Source organism: Onychostruthus taczanowskii, unplaced genomic scaffold (genome assembly GCF_017590055.1).
Source record: "Onychostruthus taczanowskii isolate IOZ18803 unplaced genomic scaffold, ASM1759005v1 scaffold13, whole genome shotgun sequence".
NCBI classification, from domain to species: Eukaryota; Metazoa; Chordata; class Aves; order Passeriformes; family Passeridae; genus Onychostruthus; species Onychostruthus taczanowskii.
In genome coordinates, this window is record NW_024498462.1 from 5,156,410 (window position 1) to 5,169,289 (window position 12,880).

A 12,880-nucleotide genomic window follows, 5' to 3' on the forward strand; every position below is an offset into this window, starting at 1 on the left:
AATTGCAGTACCTGTAAGAAACTATAGAAGATAAAGACCTTTGTTCACCAATACTATGGGACCAAAATTGTGTTGAGACTTTTGCATACCCTAACTAACCAGAAAAATAGGGTTTTAAACAAAGCTCCTCAACAGAAATATTTCTCAAGAAATTTACTTGCAGGTTCTTAAACACATTGCTTTGTGAAGAATTCTTCCCTGAAATTTTGAGGTTTTTTTCCCCTGTATGTGTATGTTGAAACTGTATGTCTGCTTCAGACTGGGTATCCAACCTAAAGCTGACATTAGGTCAAGTGAATCCTACCAGGACCCTCGTTTGATAACCTGGGACAGATAGATATCTGCTCAATGCTTCTCGAAGGTGGGCTCATTCAAATGAATACAGTAAGATTTTTCAGGATTGGAAACTTGGCCAATTTAGCAACATGGAAGATTTATGTGACTTGCATCAAAATCAAACTTAAAGCTTGGAACCATGAAATTCTTTCAGAACATAAGGCTGGTTATGTGTGCTGAAATTTGACAGGTGAAAGAAGTAATGGCTATCATAGTGATTAAACAAGTCTGAGTGTAAGAGTGGGACAGATACAGCTGGTTTGAACTTCATAACTTCAGAGTTTGGAGTCTTATTACAGTCTTCCCTTTGATAGCAGTTTACGATCATAATAATCATGTGGCTAATGTTCTGTAATTCAATTACTGCACTGTTGTGAACATTAACAATTATGTAGCAGATCTGAAACACAGTGGGACAAACTGGCAGTATTCATATTTCAGTAGTTACAGCCTATTGCATAATTACTACAGATAAGTTACTGTTTAATCCATAGCAACACAAGGAATGAATTACAACAATAATTATGTGGCTAATACCACCTCTTGAAATGAATAAAACATACAAACCCAAAATTATGGCAAGGTTACAAAGGACCTGGTCTAAGAAGTGTGTTCTTTTCCTTCAAATGAATATGAGTTGTTGCCAACTTAGGTTTGTTTGCTTTCTATTTCAGATCTTCTTTTTTTTTTTGCTTAAAATCATTATTAAAACATGTTTTGAAACTTTTTTTTTTTAGATCTACCATGATTTGTGTTTTCCACTTAAAATAGCAAGGACTTATAACTCCCACCATGGCTTTTGTTAGCATTAAATAATAATGTTGGTTCACTAACATAGTCCAGCTCATGACCTCATACACTGCTTTGGTCACTGGCCATGACATTTGGCTCACAATGAAAACAGCAGTGATTTGAAGTAGGGAGTTCACTGCTGTGTGCACAGACTGTGGTGTATTGTTGGCCTTAATCAACAAGTTGCCACCTTCAGAAACTCCCATTTTTGACATCGTATCTCACTCAATGTCAGAGTAAATTACATGATTGATGTTCTAGTCTGTTTATCAAGGAACTCATGCATTCCCTTTCTAAAATCAATATTTAAGAATAAAATAGCCCTATGATAATTTATTTTATCAATGTAAGTAAAAAAATACTGTTTGCTGTTTCACCTGAGGAATTAACTCTTCAAAGACTAACAAAAAGACAGAATTGATTTAAGTGATGCCAGGCTTGGGTAGCTCAGCATTACTCATATTGGCTCTCTTCATGCAACAAACAGGGCAAAAATTAAACTACTGTCTTATGTTGAGCAGTGTACAAAATAAAAGCAATCACTCCCAAAGACATGGGTGGTGAGTTTCTGTAGAGACCATGAAAAGTACTTGTTCCACTTGGTTCTCCAACCTGTGGTGGTTTAAGCCATGCCAGTGTACTTTCCTTCTTGATGAAAGAGTTAAAATGTACTTAGTTACCTTTAATGCTAAAGAAACAACAATTAAAGTTCAAGTTGCAGCGTGTTTAAAAAGACCACGAGTAACATTTGAATTTATACTTGGACATATGTTACCTCATTCCTACAATGCTGAAGGGTCACAAGTCCATCAGGACCACTCTACATCCCTCTGGTCAAAAGACTCTGCCCTGCCAGTCACTTCACTCGAGGTGTTGCTACTTCTGATGGTACTTTCTAGCTGTTAACACAGTTTCCTTATCTGTTTGCATAAACTTTAGGTGAGAGGTGGAGCAGTTGGTTTCACTAATTACTTGCTCTTGTTTGTTCTGCCCTTGGGCTGGAGCAGACACTACTGAGAGGGTTCTGCCCACAGCATATACACTTCTATCAACACCATTGGCTCTTGAAAAGGACTAATTTCTTGTGCTGAGCTCTTCTGTTTTCCTAGATTAAATAAAAAATTGAATCCATCTGATGATAACATGTTGGTATGACCTCATTTTAAGGAAGGTATAATTTTATTAGGATTCATTATTACAGTATTTATTTTTTAATTCCTGTCTGAATAATGTAAATTGAAAGCACTCTCTTCTAATTTGCTCCCAGTCACAAGACAAATTCTGAGTGATCAAAGGATATTTAAGTGCAAGTATAACTGCTGAAGGCATCAGCTTATTTTCAGAACCAATGTGAAAGCACAAATATGTGAAAGTAATAAAACACCCTTTATGCAGGAACACTGTCATATTCTTATCTTTTCTTTACTGTGATGTCCTCAGCTTCTTTCTGATCCCACTTGTAATTAGCAAAACCACTTCCCCCAGGTATGATTTGGAAAATACCAACTTCTGTGCAGAGTTGCTTCTAAGTTAGACCAGAATGTATCACTGACCTGAAAAAAACCATGAGAGTCATAATATCTTCCAACCTTTTCTTCTCAGAATTTAACCATATATTGTATAGAAGATTTAATTATATACTAGATTGCTAAGCATTTTAACTATAGGTCCGTGAATTCATCCAAAATGCTAGCTCACCACAGCAGTACAAGAACTGTTCTTATTCAGCAGATGAGATTTGAAAAATATGCTTGTCATTGATACGTGATTAGGATGTCAGAGCCATCTAATCTACAAATGGTAAGGATTTCTGTTTAATCTGTGACTTCTTTTGCAGAAATAAATAAACTTTGAGGTTTTTTTAGTACATCCTCATTTTGGATATTTCTCAAGTGTCTGTCAGCTCATAGCCTGAGTCAACCTGTGACAAAATAAATGAGAAGTTTTATTGAAAACAAAGCCTGGATAAAGTCTAGTGTGGGAATCTATCCAACTTTTGAGCTCCTTAAAGTGCATTTTTTAGTCCTATGGGTACTGTCTCAAGTCCTACGTAACTGTCTCAAGACATCATCTTGCTTAGTTTGCTGAGAAGTCTGGTGGCAGGTTCCTCAACATCTTCCAGGAAGAGATATGTCTCTTCCCTTTTCTTTTAGCTTTTTTTTTTTTTTTTTTTCCTAAATCTATCTTTAAAAATAGCACAGCTGAAGAAATCTAACCTTTGGAAATTGTTAAAGTTATAATATGCTCTTTCACTAAATGAAGGCAATATTATCAACTGTGATCTGATTTTTTTTAAAAAAGCTTAGTTTAGGTCTTGATGAATATTCTATTTCTTTTATCAGATTTTAGGATTTGGTTTTGTTGAAAAATATGGTCTTTATTTGTGAGTGCTTAAATTTTGTTTGATTTGCATGCTAAATCTCAGAGATCATATAAAATTTTGTTAGAGAACACTATTTATGACCAAAATAGCTATACAAAAGTTTAGAATGAGGGTTTAGACTCTGAAATCTCATCCTTGTTGTTATAACTTGCAAAGTATAATTAAATACTTATAAAGTAACCAAACCAAAATCATCTAAGTTTGACATGCAATCAGGATTATATTGTTAACAGCTTATCCTGTGTGCTGGAAAGAATCATTTCACTATTCTCTTTGTCAGGACCTGTGTGATTAAAAGTTGGATGCATACACATTGTTCCATCAGCAACGTGCATGGTGCCTTCTGAGCAACAGATTAAAGAATCTCTGTATTTTAAATACTTTTTATTTCTTCACAATGGGAGTCACATAATCCCCTCTTATCCATTTTAATAAGCTGTGCCTTATGCTGATCTAGTGAGTGAACGTTTGATAAGGATTATAAAAATGTGTTGCATTTATGTTAAACCACCAACATTGCACTTTGAATCATACTTCAATAAAGTGTACAAAGACAGATGTATCTCCTCTCCTTGCCCATTTGCAAAAGCACTGATCCCTCATCTAAGACTACTGTACTGTAGCTTCCAATTATAACTTATTATTGTACCTACAATGACTGCTTCCCTGGCTAAGGGCTCCAAATATTTGGCTCCTTGCTGCTGCTGGGAGGACAAAGACTATTTGCATTCAGATCAGTTGCTGTTGGCATGAGATTTTCTTCTGCAGGTAATGCTAACAATGAGCCTCTGAAGAATTTGCAGAGTAGCACAAGCACATTCTCCTTCCTTTTTATCTTTTTAGTTGAAGTGCCTTCAGCTCACAAAAATCTTTCTGCAAGTTTACTAATCTTGATTCTTTGTAAAAAGTGGTAGCTTTGATTTTCATTATTTCAGTGTTGGGTGCCTGCAAGTGCTCAGAGGGCCATGGAGATGGCATTGTCAAGCATTATGAGGCTTGATCCAAAAATCTGATATGCAGAGAAGTGATTCAGGTAAAACTGCAGTTGTGCAAACTCCAAGTTTTCTTGACAACTTGTCATGCTTTATTTGTGGCTATAATCCATTATTGAAACTCTCAACCAATATGGATTGATGTGGATTTGGCTGTTGCACCTGGCCTTACTCTGCCTTTCTGCCTGCGCCTGAAGGAGCAGTCTGAACACCGTCTGCTACAGCGTCTCTGAAGGTGAGGGAAACATTAAATACTGACTTATTGCTCAACAGATCTGACAGGACCTTAAAAAGAGCAGTATCAGCTTTGTTCTCTACTGTCCCGGAGGATATCTCTTCTCAAATTTCCCTGCCCCTGCTTCCTGTGAGGTAGGGGTGTGCCTGCAGACCCCTGCAGATCTGTCCCTGCTGCTGCTGTGATCCTCCCCACATTCTGTGCCCAACAACAGGAAGTGTAGCTCTGGGCTGAATTTTGCCAAGGTTTTGAGCTTCTGTGAAAATGAGCTCCCTTCCATCATAAGGAGTCGACATGCCATGCAGAGGTACAAAATTGGTGTTTCAGTACCTTCCTCTCAGACCATAATTAAGGCAGGATGTGTATGCCAAGTAAACTGCTCCGCAATAGGTTTGGATTTCTAGGATCCAAAGCTGTTGCTTGTTTTTTGACCATTTTCTCTGTAGAAGATTCTGCAAATAAGAGGGGGATTCCCAGTCCTGGATAACCTCAAGAGGCCAGAGGAGTTAGTGCAGCAAGAGAGCTGAGCATGTCAAGTTTGCAGTGATGTGCAAGGGCCAGGCAGAAACCTGTTCAGAGCTCCTGCACTCCCAGCCTTGGCCCAGGGCACAGCACGGGGGGGTGGCAGACTTGCTCTGCCGGTGTTGGTGCTGCAAGCCAGGCACCACACAGCTCTGCTTTGCACACTGGCAAGGTGTTTTGGGACTGGGGAACCCTCCATCAGCTCCTTCTCAAGCTGTGCACAACCCCTGTTCTCATTAACTAATGCATTGCATTGATATACCAATATTTAGAGCCTCTGATGGACTCTCAGCTTTTTTATAGGGTTATGTCAATATACATTAACCCACAGTCTCACTGAAAAAATCATCTTATAGCTGCTTGGGGTGAGATCAGATTACAGATTAAAGGAACTTTTCTGCCATAGCCAGCTGGTTTCCTTATTTCTATTCCTCAGTCCAGTGGGTTTGGAGGCTTAGATTTCCCTAAGGTACAATTTTTTTCAGTCTCTTCCTTATTTTTTGGGTTTGTGGTGTTGTTTTTTTGTGTTTTTTTTTTTTTATTTTTTTTTTATTGGTTGGTTGATTTGTTTCTCAGGATTTTTTTCCCTGTCTTGCATCGCTGCTCTTCAAGTGGAGAATTATAAATGAAGCTTGAAGAATGCACAAATGTCTTCTAAGTGAATCTGCTCACTGACAAGGAGGGAATTCACTCATGGATAACCCAAATAATCTGCAGATTTCATTGACAGTAATCCCAGAACTCCAGAAGCTCTTCTTGTCATAAGAAGATGCTATAACATCATTTATACAAATAAATTATAAATGGAACAGCTACAAAGAAACGTGTTAACATTACATTTAACATAAAAGAATCACAAGTCTGTGTAAATAAAACATGAAAAAGGAAGGCTAAACCTGTATTCTCTCACTTATGTATGTAGCCTTTGCTCAAGTGCACAGGCCACTTCCAGCCAGCAAAGACATGCAGGTGATTTGATAGGCACACGTGAGTAAAAGAGCTGCTATGAGATCCTGAGTTCATTTAAAAATGGATTTCTATCACCACAGACTGTGTGGAACCAGTATTTCTGGTGAAGACCTATGTGAGCCCTGAGTAATAATGAATAGATCAGAAATATCACCTTTGCCAGTCAATCAAAAATCATGATTATTAGGTCTTCTTAATTTGTATGTGATTGCTTGGTAAGACTGTGCTAGAATGAGTTGAGGAGACAAAGCTGATAGAGGAATATAGGACCCAAAGGATATGTATTAAAAGATGTTTCCATTGTAATGTAGTAAGCAAAAATCATGGCATCCAAAGCCTGTCTCAGGTTCTAATGCCCCTGGGGAAATTGCTGCTTTGTGTTCAACTCGGTGTTTATAAGTTGTGGTGCCACATTGTCTCTTAGGGCCCAAACAGGTATGAAAAACACCATTCACCCCCACCCCATGTTGTGCAGGAAGCAAAGAGAGAAACTGGAGCTGAGCTGTTATTCCCTGCCAGAAAGTGCTGGAAACTGCATTGCACCCACACTTTGCTCTCTTGGTGCGTGAGGAAGACTTTGGGCTTTGCCTAACACTCAGCCAAGGTGTCAGGATTACCCTTTCATGGCAAACCTAAGCCTGCCCCTTGACTCCTGCTAGTAATTAGCCAGCACTTGACAGAAGATTGTCCTGTCAATTGAGCTGATTTAGAGATGTTCCTTCCAAACCAACTCCCCACACCCAGGAGTGTGTGCTGTGAGCTGTGCTTGTAGTAACTGCAGGTCAGAGTGAAATGATCTGCTCTGGCTTCTGTTCTTGAAGAGCAATAACCCCTCCTGGACTTTGATGTGGTATTTTGTAATGACCTATTTGCAGCTTTCATACTTGGAGTGTCCTCAAATGCTGGATCATAGTGCTGCAGGCTTGCTGCCTGAGGGAAAACTATTTTACCTAATTTTGTGGGTTTATTGACTAGTGCTAACAATATTTTCCTTGTCTTAGAGCATGGGGGGTTGGATTTAAGCTTACTTGTCTAGTACAAAAGCTTACTTGTCTAGTAAAAAAGATGGTATCATTAACATTTTAAGGTGCTCCAGAGTACCTCCAGGTTTTTATTGTAAAATATACCGTGCATGTAGCACTCCTGATGGTGTGGTACAACAAACCAGCACTGTCAGCACTTGTGTGCAATGCCTTCGTCCACTGTCACATTCAAGCCAGTGAAAATACGCCCTAAAAGTCTTACAAGTTCTGAGTTTGGCTTACAAAGAATAAGATTTTGCTGTAAGATAATATTTCTTCTGTTTCTGTGAAAATAATATTTATCTGCACATGTTGGGGGTGCAGGCATATGATAAATGTATTAATGTAAATATAGAGAAATAGTTTGGATAAGTATGGCTTGACTACACAGCAAAGGATGTAAGAACATCAAGGTTACAAATAATGAAGCAATAATTTTGTGAAGGACATCCTGATTTCACTGATTCTCTCCATGCACAGTGCTTTGCTTTTTTTTCTGCAGCAGGAATTATCTGCAATATCTTCCTAAATTTTACTAGCAATGTTGCTGAGTTGTTTTATTTTTTTCCCTGGAATGACTAATAAAATACATCTTTGAAGTTCATGGGAGAACAAACAAAAAAACCAACCCAACGAAATGGGGCTGTTACTGCCTGGGAAGTCATTTTGTAATGGATAAAAGGTCAGAGTAACTTGTTTTCAGTGGATTTTCCTGTTGGGAATATTTATCATCTATAAAGTGCTGCATCTGCGACCTTTGTGAGTATTTTATCAATAACAAAGAACTGAATAATTCTACCATTTTTGAAAAAACCACTCATCTATATTTAAACAGTATGGAAGAGAAAATCTCTGTGCTCAAAGCGCTTCAGAGGAAAGTTGCATAAAATAAATGCTGTTTCATATGGCCATTATTAACTTACCACTTTCAGCTGAGGAGGCAAGAAATAGAATGTAGAAGTAATGAATACAGTTGTATTCAGATTTTATTGAATTTTCTTATAAATATCTGTCAGCCATGAGCACAGATGACCATAGGGCCCCCAGGCTGGGGTGGGGTGCAGGGCACTCCTGCTCACACCTGTGCTGTCACATGAACCCAGCATGGGTTTGTCTCAGAGCAGGGTCTGCCCAAACTCTCTGTCACCAGGAGGTTGTCCCAAACCCTGAGTTCCAACATGGTTTAAACAACAGGTCCAACCTTAAACCGGTTGAAGACCTAGAAGTAAAGATGTAGCTAGAGAGGACTTTTCCTTGCTCTGTAGCAATATAGGACAAACCTGATTTTAAAGATTTTTCTTCCAAAGTTTCTATAAAAAACATTTTTAATCACTGTGGTGGAAGTTTTAGTGTTTAAGTTAAAGATATCTAATGATTGCATTAGTGGTAGATTGAATGTAGTCCATAACTTTTCAGACAACTGTTACCTTGAAATAATGAAAAAAACCACCCAAGTTTTTCTGGTTGTGTAGTAAGACTTTTCTCTCCTGTTTTGCACATGTCCTGATACTTGATATTTAGTTATTTTCTTCTCTTCCATATTTCTAGGAAGAACATTCTGAGTGCATCAGACAGAATACTAGGGAACACAGATGTGTCAATGTGAAATTAGTGTCACTGTTGTGTTGAAAGTGCTTGCACAAGCTCTAATTTGAGACCATAAAGGCTGTTGTGTGATTTAAGGATAATGATGACAATGAATGTGTTATAAATTATTAAAAATTTGGAACTAGATTTTGTTTCCTAATTTTGTATTTAATTTAGCAAATGTCAGGCAAGTTCAAGGGGGAACTAGAAGTCAAGATTCATCAACTACAGATATGGAATGTACATTCTGGTCAGTAAAAGTCAGTGAATCTGAATCATCCCTTCTCACTTTGTCATTGAATTGACATATAAAATTATAAATACCCTTGTGACGTCTGGAATTTAACTGGATGCTATATAGGAATTGTGGTCCCAGCAGCTTGTGTGGAATAGCTGCAGAATACAAAATAATGAAATAAAATAGCTGTAGTTACAAAGACAGACACTTTCATAGCGTTCTAATGACAGCAGAGTGCAAAGGAGGAAAGAACTGAGCAATTTGAGACATGTCAAAAACCTAAAGTCAAGGAGTGACCCTCCCTAACCTGTTTAATACTGTTTGACACAACCTCTTATTTAGTATCACTTGTCAGTGTTGCAAAACATTTTCCAGGTGCCTTGAGATTCTTGTCATCCTGAAGCAGCATCTCTGCTGCAGCATTTTTTGGCAAACAAATCAGAGAAGTGACTAAGAAAATGCGTCAGTGCTATTGCTAGTCAAAGAGAAAATTGTCAAGGAAGCCATTTAAAAAATAATTTCAGAATTTCAAGGCTTGCACTGCTTTTGATGGCAGAGTTATAGAGGTAGTGATCATTCACCTTCCTCTCCCCTTGGGTAACTTTGTATTAGATGTCTGACAGATTCCGTCTCTAAAATCAATCCAGAAAACTCAGGATGAGTATGTGCTGTGCTGACACGGTTAATCTGCACAGGCCAGAAGTGCCTTTTTTAATGGTTTGTGCATCATTTGCTTTCCTGTAATGTGGTACAACATTCTCCTATTTTCCTAATCTCACATTCTTTTATTATAAATAATTTGTAAAAGCAAATAAATTTGTATTCTCAGTTGCATGTTTCAAGCTACTAAAAAGGCCATGGAGTCCTGTAGGAGAATACCTCACTTTGCTCAGTGTGTGTATGCATGTTCAGATTTATTTATGTGTATGTGTTTCGCATGCAGCAGTGGCTGGGCAAAGGTTTATGCAATACCATGAGAGATTTCTTGGTGCAAACACTGTCAATCAAGGAGTCTGATTATTCCCCCATATTTTTGGAATCAAACTCAGAAGACCTCAGCTTGACTTGCTGATGAAATCCTGCTTGGCTTCTCCATTCTGAGTCTCAAAATATTAATGGTGTGATGCAGAAGCCATTTAAATAATCCATGGCTGTTCTCTGTTGTGTAAATGTGAGGTCTATTCCACACCATGACTGTCCTCAGATATTTCCTCTTTCTTTACCACTATTTCTGTGACATGGGACCAAGGGTTTTCTGCTATCCTTTATTTTTTCCTCCCCTCATACCCAGGCAGCACAGGACTTCAGGTAAAGCACTGCCTGAAGTGGATGAGTCCGAGATGGAAACACTTGGAATAACCGTTGCCACTGTATATGTGCAGATTCTTTGTATTTGCAGATACAAGAGGTCTTGGTAGATGAGTAAGTTTTAGATGAAATGATTTTCATTGCACCCAATCCTAGTTTCAACTGTTTTAAATGCAGATTGGATTGTAGTGTTGTTTGCTTGAAAACTCTGGGAACAGTCAATAACAGGAAATACTTATATTCCCTCCTCTCTTCTCTTCAGGGATTATTTAGTACTTAGTGTCTCAGAAGCTTAATAGAAATCTTCCTTACCATAAATTTTAATAGGGCAGAACTCTAAAATATAAAAATGCCAATATACGTTTTCTAAATATTTAACAAGATTCTCTTGCTCAATTATTTAGATCACATCCAGAGTTCCCTTGAAACAAATTTAAAGTTTTACATGGATTTAACAAAGTACACAAACACAGTTTGTGTACTGACACTGCTGAATACAGAAAAAAAAATTCAGTCAAACTTCCAAATTAAAATTTAAGGATTTCCAGACTTTCAGTGATGTACTAAATCAGATAAAAGTACTAGAAATTACAAAGAGATGCTGGAAATGTTTTATTAATGTTTTGGCTTTTCTTTAGCAACAATTTTTATTTGTTTTCTTCTTTCTTGTATCAAACACATCTTTTTGTGCTGCAGTTTTGCTGACAGCTCTTGAAATTAAAAAGGAAAATTTAATCTGGGCATGTGTACATTGACAATTATAGATCACAGACTTAATCTCAGAATATTTTACTCTTTGCAAGAGAATATTTTGCTGTTTGCAAATCACTGTATTTGGGAGCAAACCTATGATTTCTCTATAATAAAGGAGTAGTCTGGAGGAGGCCCTGATTTGTTCTGGCTTCTAAAGAAAGCTGCGAACAGGGATCTTTCTTTGTGAAACTTGGTCCCAGTGACCAAGGCCACTCAAAAATGCAGGTCCCTCTGGTCACAGTGTAAACCGGATCTTGAGCTGGAAAAGGCCTGAAAGTTTCTGCCACTGATTCCTTCTTCTGCTCTGGAGAAGCAAGTATGGCCCAGATCCTCACTATTGTTACTTTCTTCCCTGTGCTCCATTGCAGCTCTTGAGCACAATTTAATGGCAATCTTTACAGCCCTTGTCAGAACTCATAAAACAATAGGAGAAAAATTATCAGGGGAATAAGTGTCTGGCATGGGGCAATTTTGCTTCCTTGCTAGAGAAGGAGAATCCAGGACATTTAAAAATATAAAGCAATTCCTAACAGTTATTTTTCACTTTAAGACAGTAAGGCAGCTTGTAAAGCCCATCAAATGCCTGATGTGAGCTCTAATGAGTTTTAACCTTGCTTTTTGCACAAAAAGCTTTGCAGACTTCCTGTGCTCATTGAAAAATGTGGTATTTTCTGATGCACAGATTGTTTCAAAACCACTCTATAAAATCCCTGTGGACACAAACACTGCTGATATTCATGCACTAGCATTTGAATCTTCCTAGAACGGCAGTTTTTTAGCTCAATTTTTTACTTCCTACTATATTCAGGAGGTGAGTTAATCTGTGACTGCATCAACATGAGACTACCATCACGAAAATGTCGTTTTTTCTTAGTGGCCCAGAGTTTTTCCATGTCCTCATAGAATTCAGATGAGATAGAATTGCTTTATTCCCCTTGATCAGGTATTCTGGAAAGAGAGGTGGACCTGAGCACAATGTCACACATTTAAAACAGCAACAAGCTGACTTAGTACTTACTGACAACTTGGGTGTTCACAATAATCTTGTTTTAAGATGCTGTCTAGAACAGCGCTATGGAAACAGTGTTTGGAAAGTCAGTCTTCCAGCAGCTGCAGAGACAAACTTCAGGATTAAACTAACACACAGTATGAGAAATTTCTTTTGAAGGAGCTGGATGCTGGAGGAATCAGCTGTGTCTTTGTCCTTTTTCATCTTCAAGGTGCTGGTTATGTGGTTTTACACAGCATGGGTAAATTACACGCAATGATGGATTTAAATGTAAGGTATAAATATACATAGAAAAGGCTGCTGCCTGTTCCCAGGAGCTTGGTTTAAAGGAGGAAAGCCAACTTTCCTTGTGCTAGTGGCAAACCCTCTCCACATGTTAACCCCATGTCATGTTCCACCGTAGGGAACTGGGAGGAGCTCTTTTAAAGATAGTCAGGAACGAAATTAAGTCAAACGAAACAAACGTATCTGAGAACAATTTATTGGTAACAAAAAAAAAAAAAAAAAAAAAACCAAAAAAACAAACCCAAAAAAGCCGAAAATAAAAAGGAGTTACTCTGTAAAGAGGCCTAGAAGAGACGTCATAAGAGGGACAAAAATGGAAGATGGGGGAAGGGAGAGAGAGGAGACAAAGGGAAAGTTCCCCGCGGAGCTTGGCAGTGCTGTGCGTGTCCCGAGGCGGGGCTGGGCCTGGAGATCGGTCTGTCCGGCTGAGGGGGATTGGTCTGTCTGGC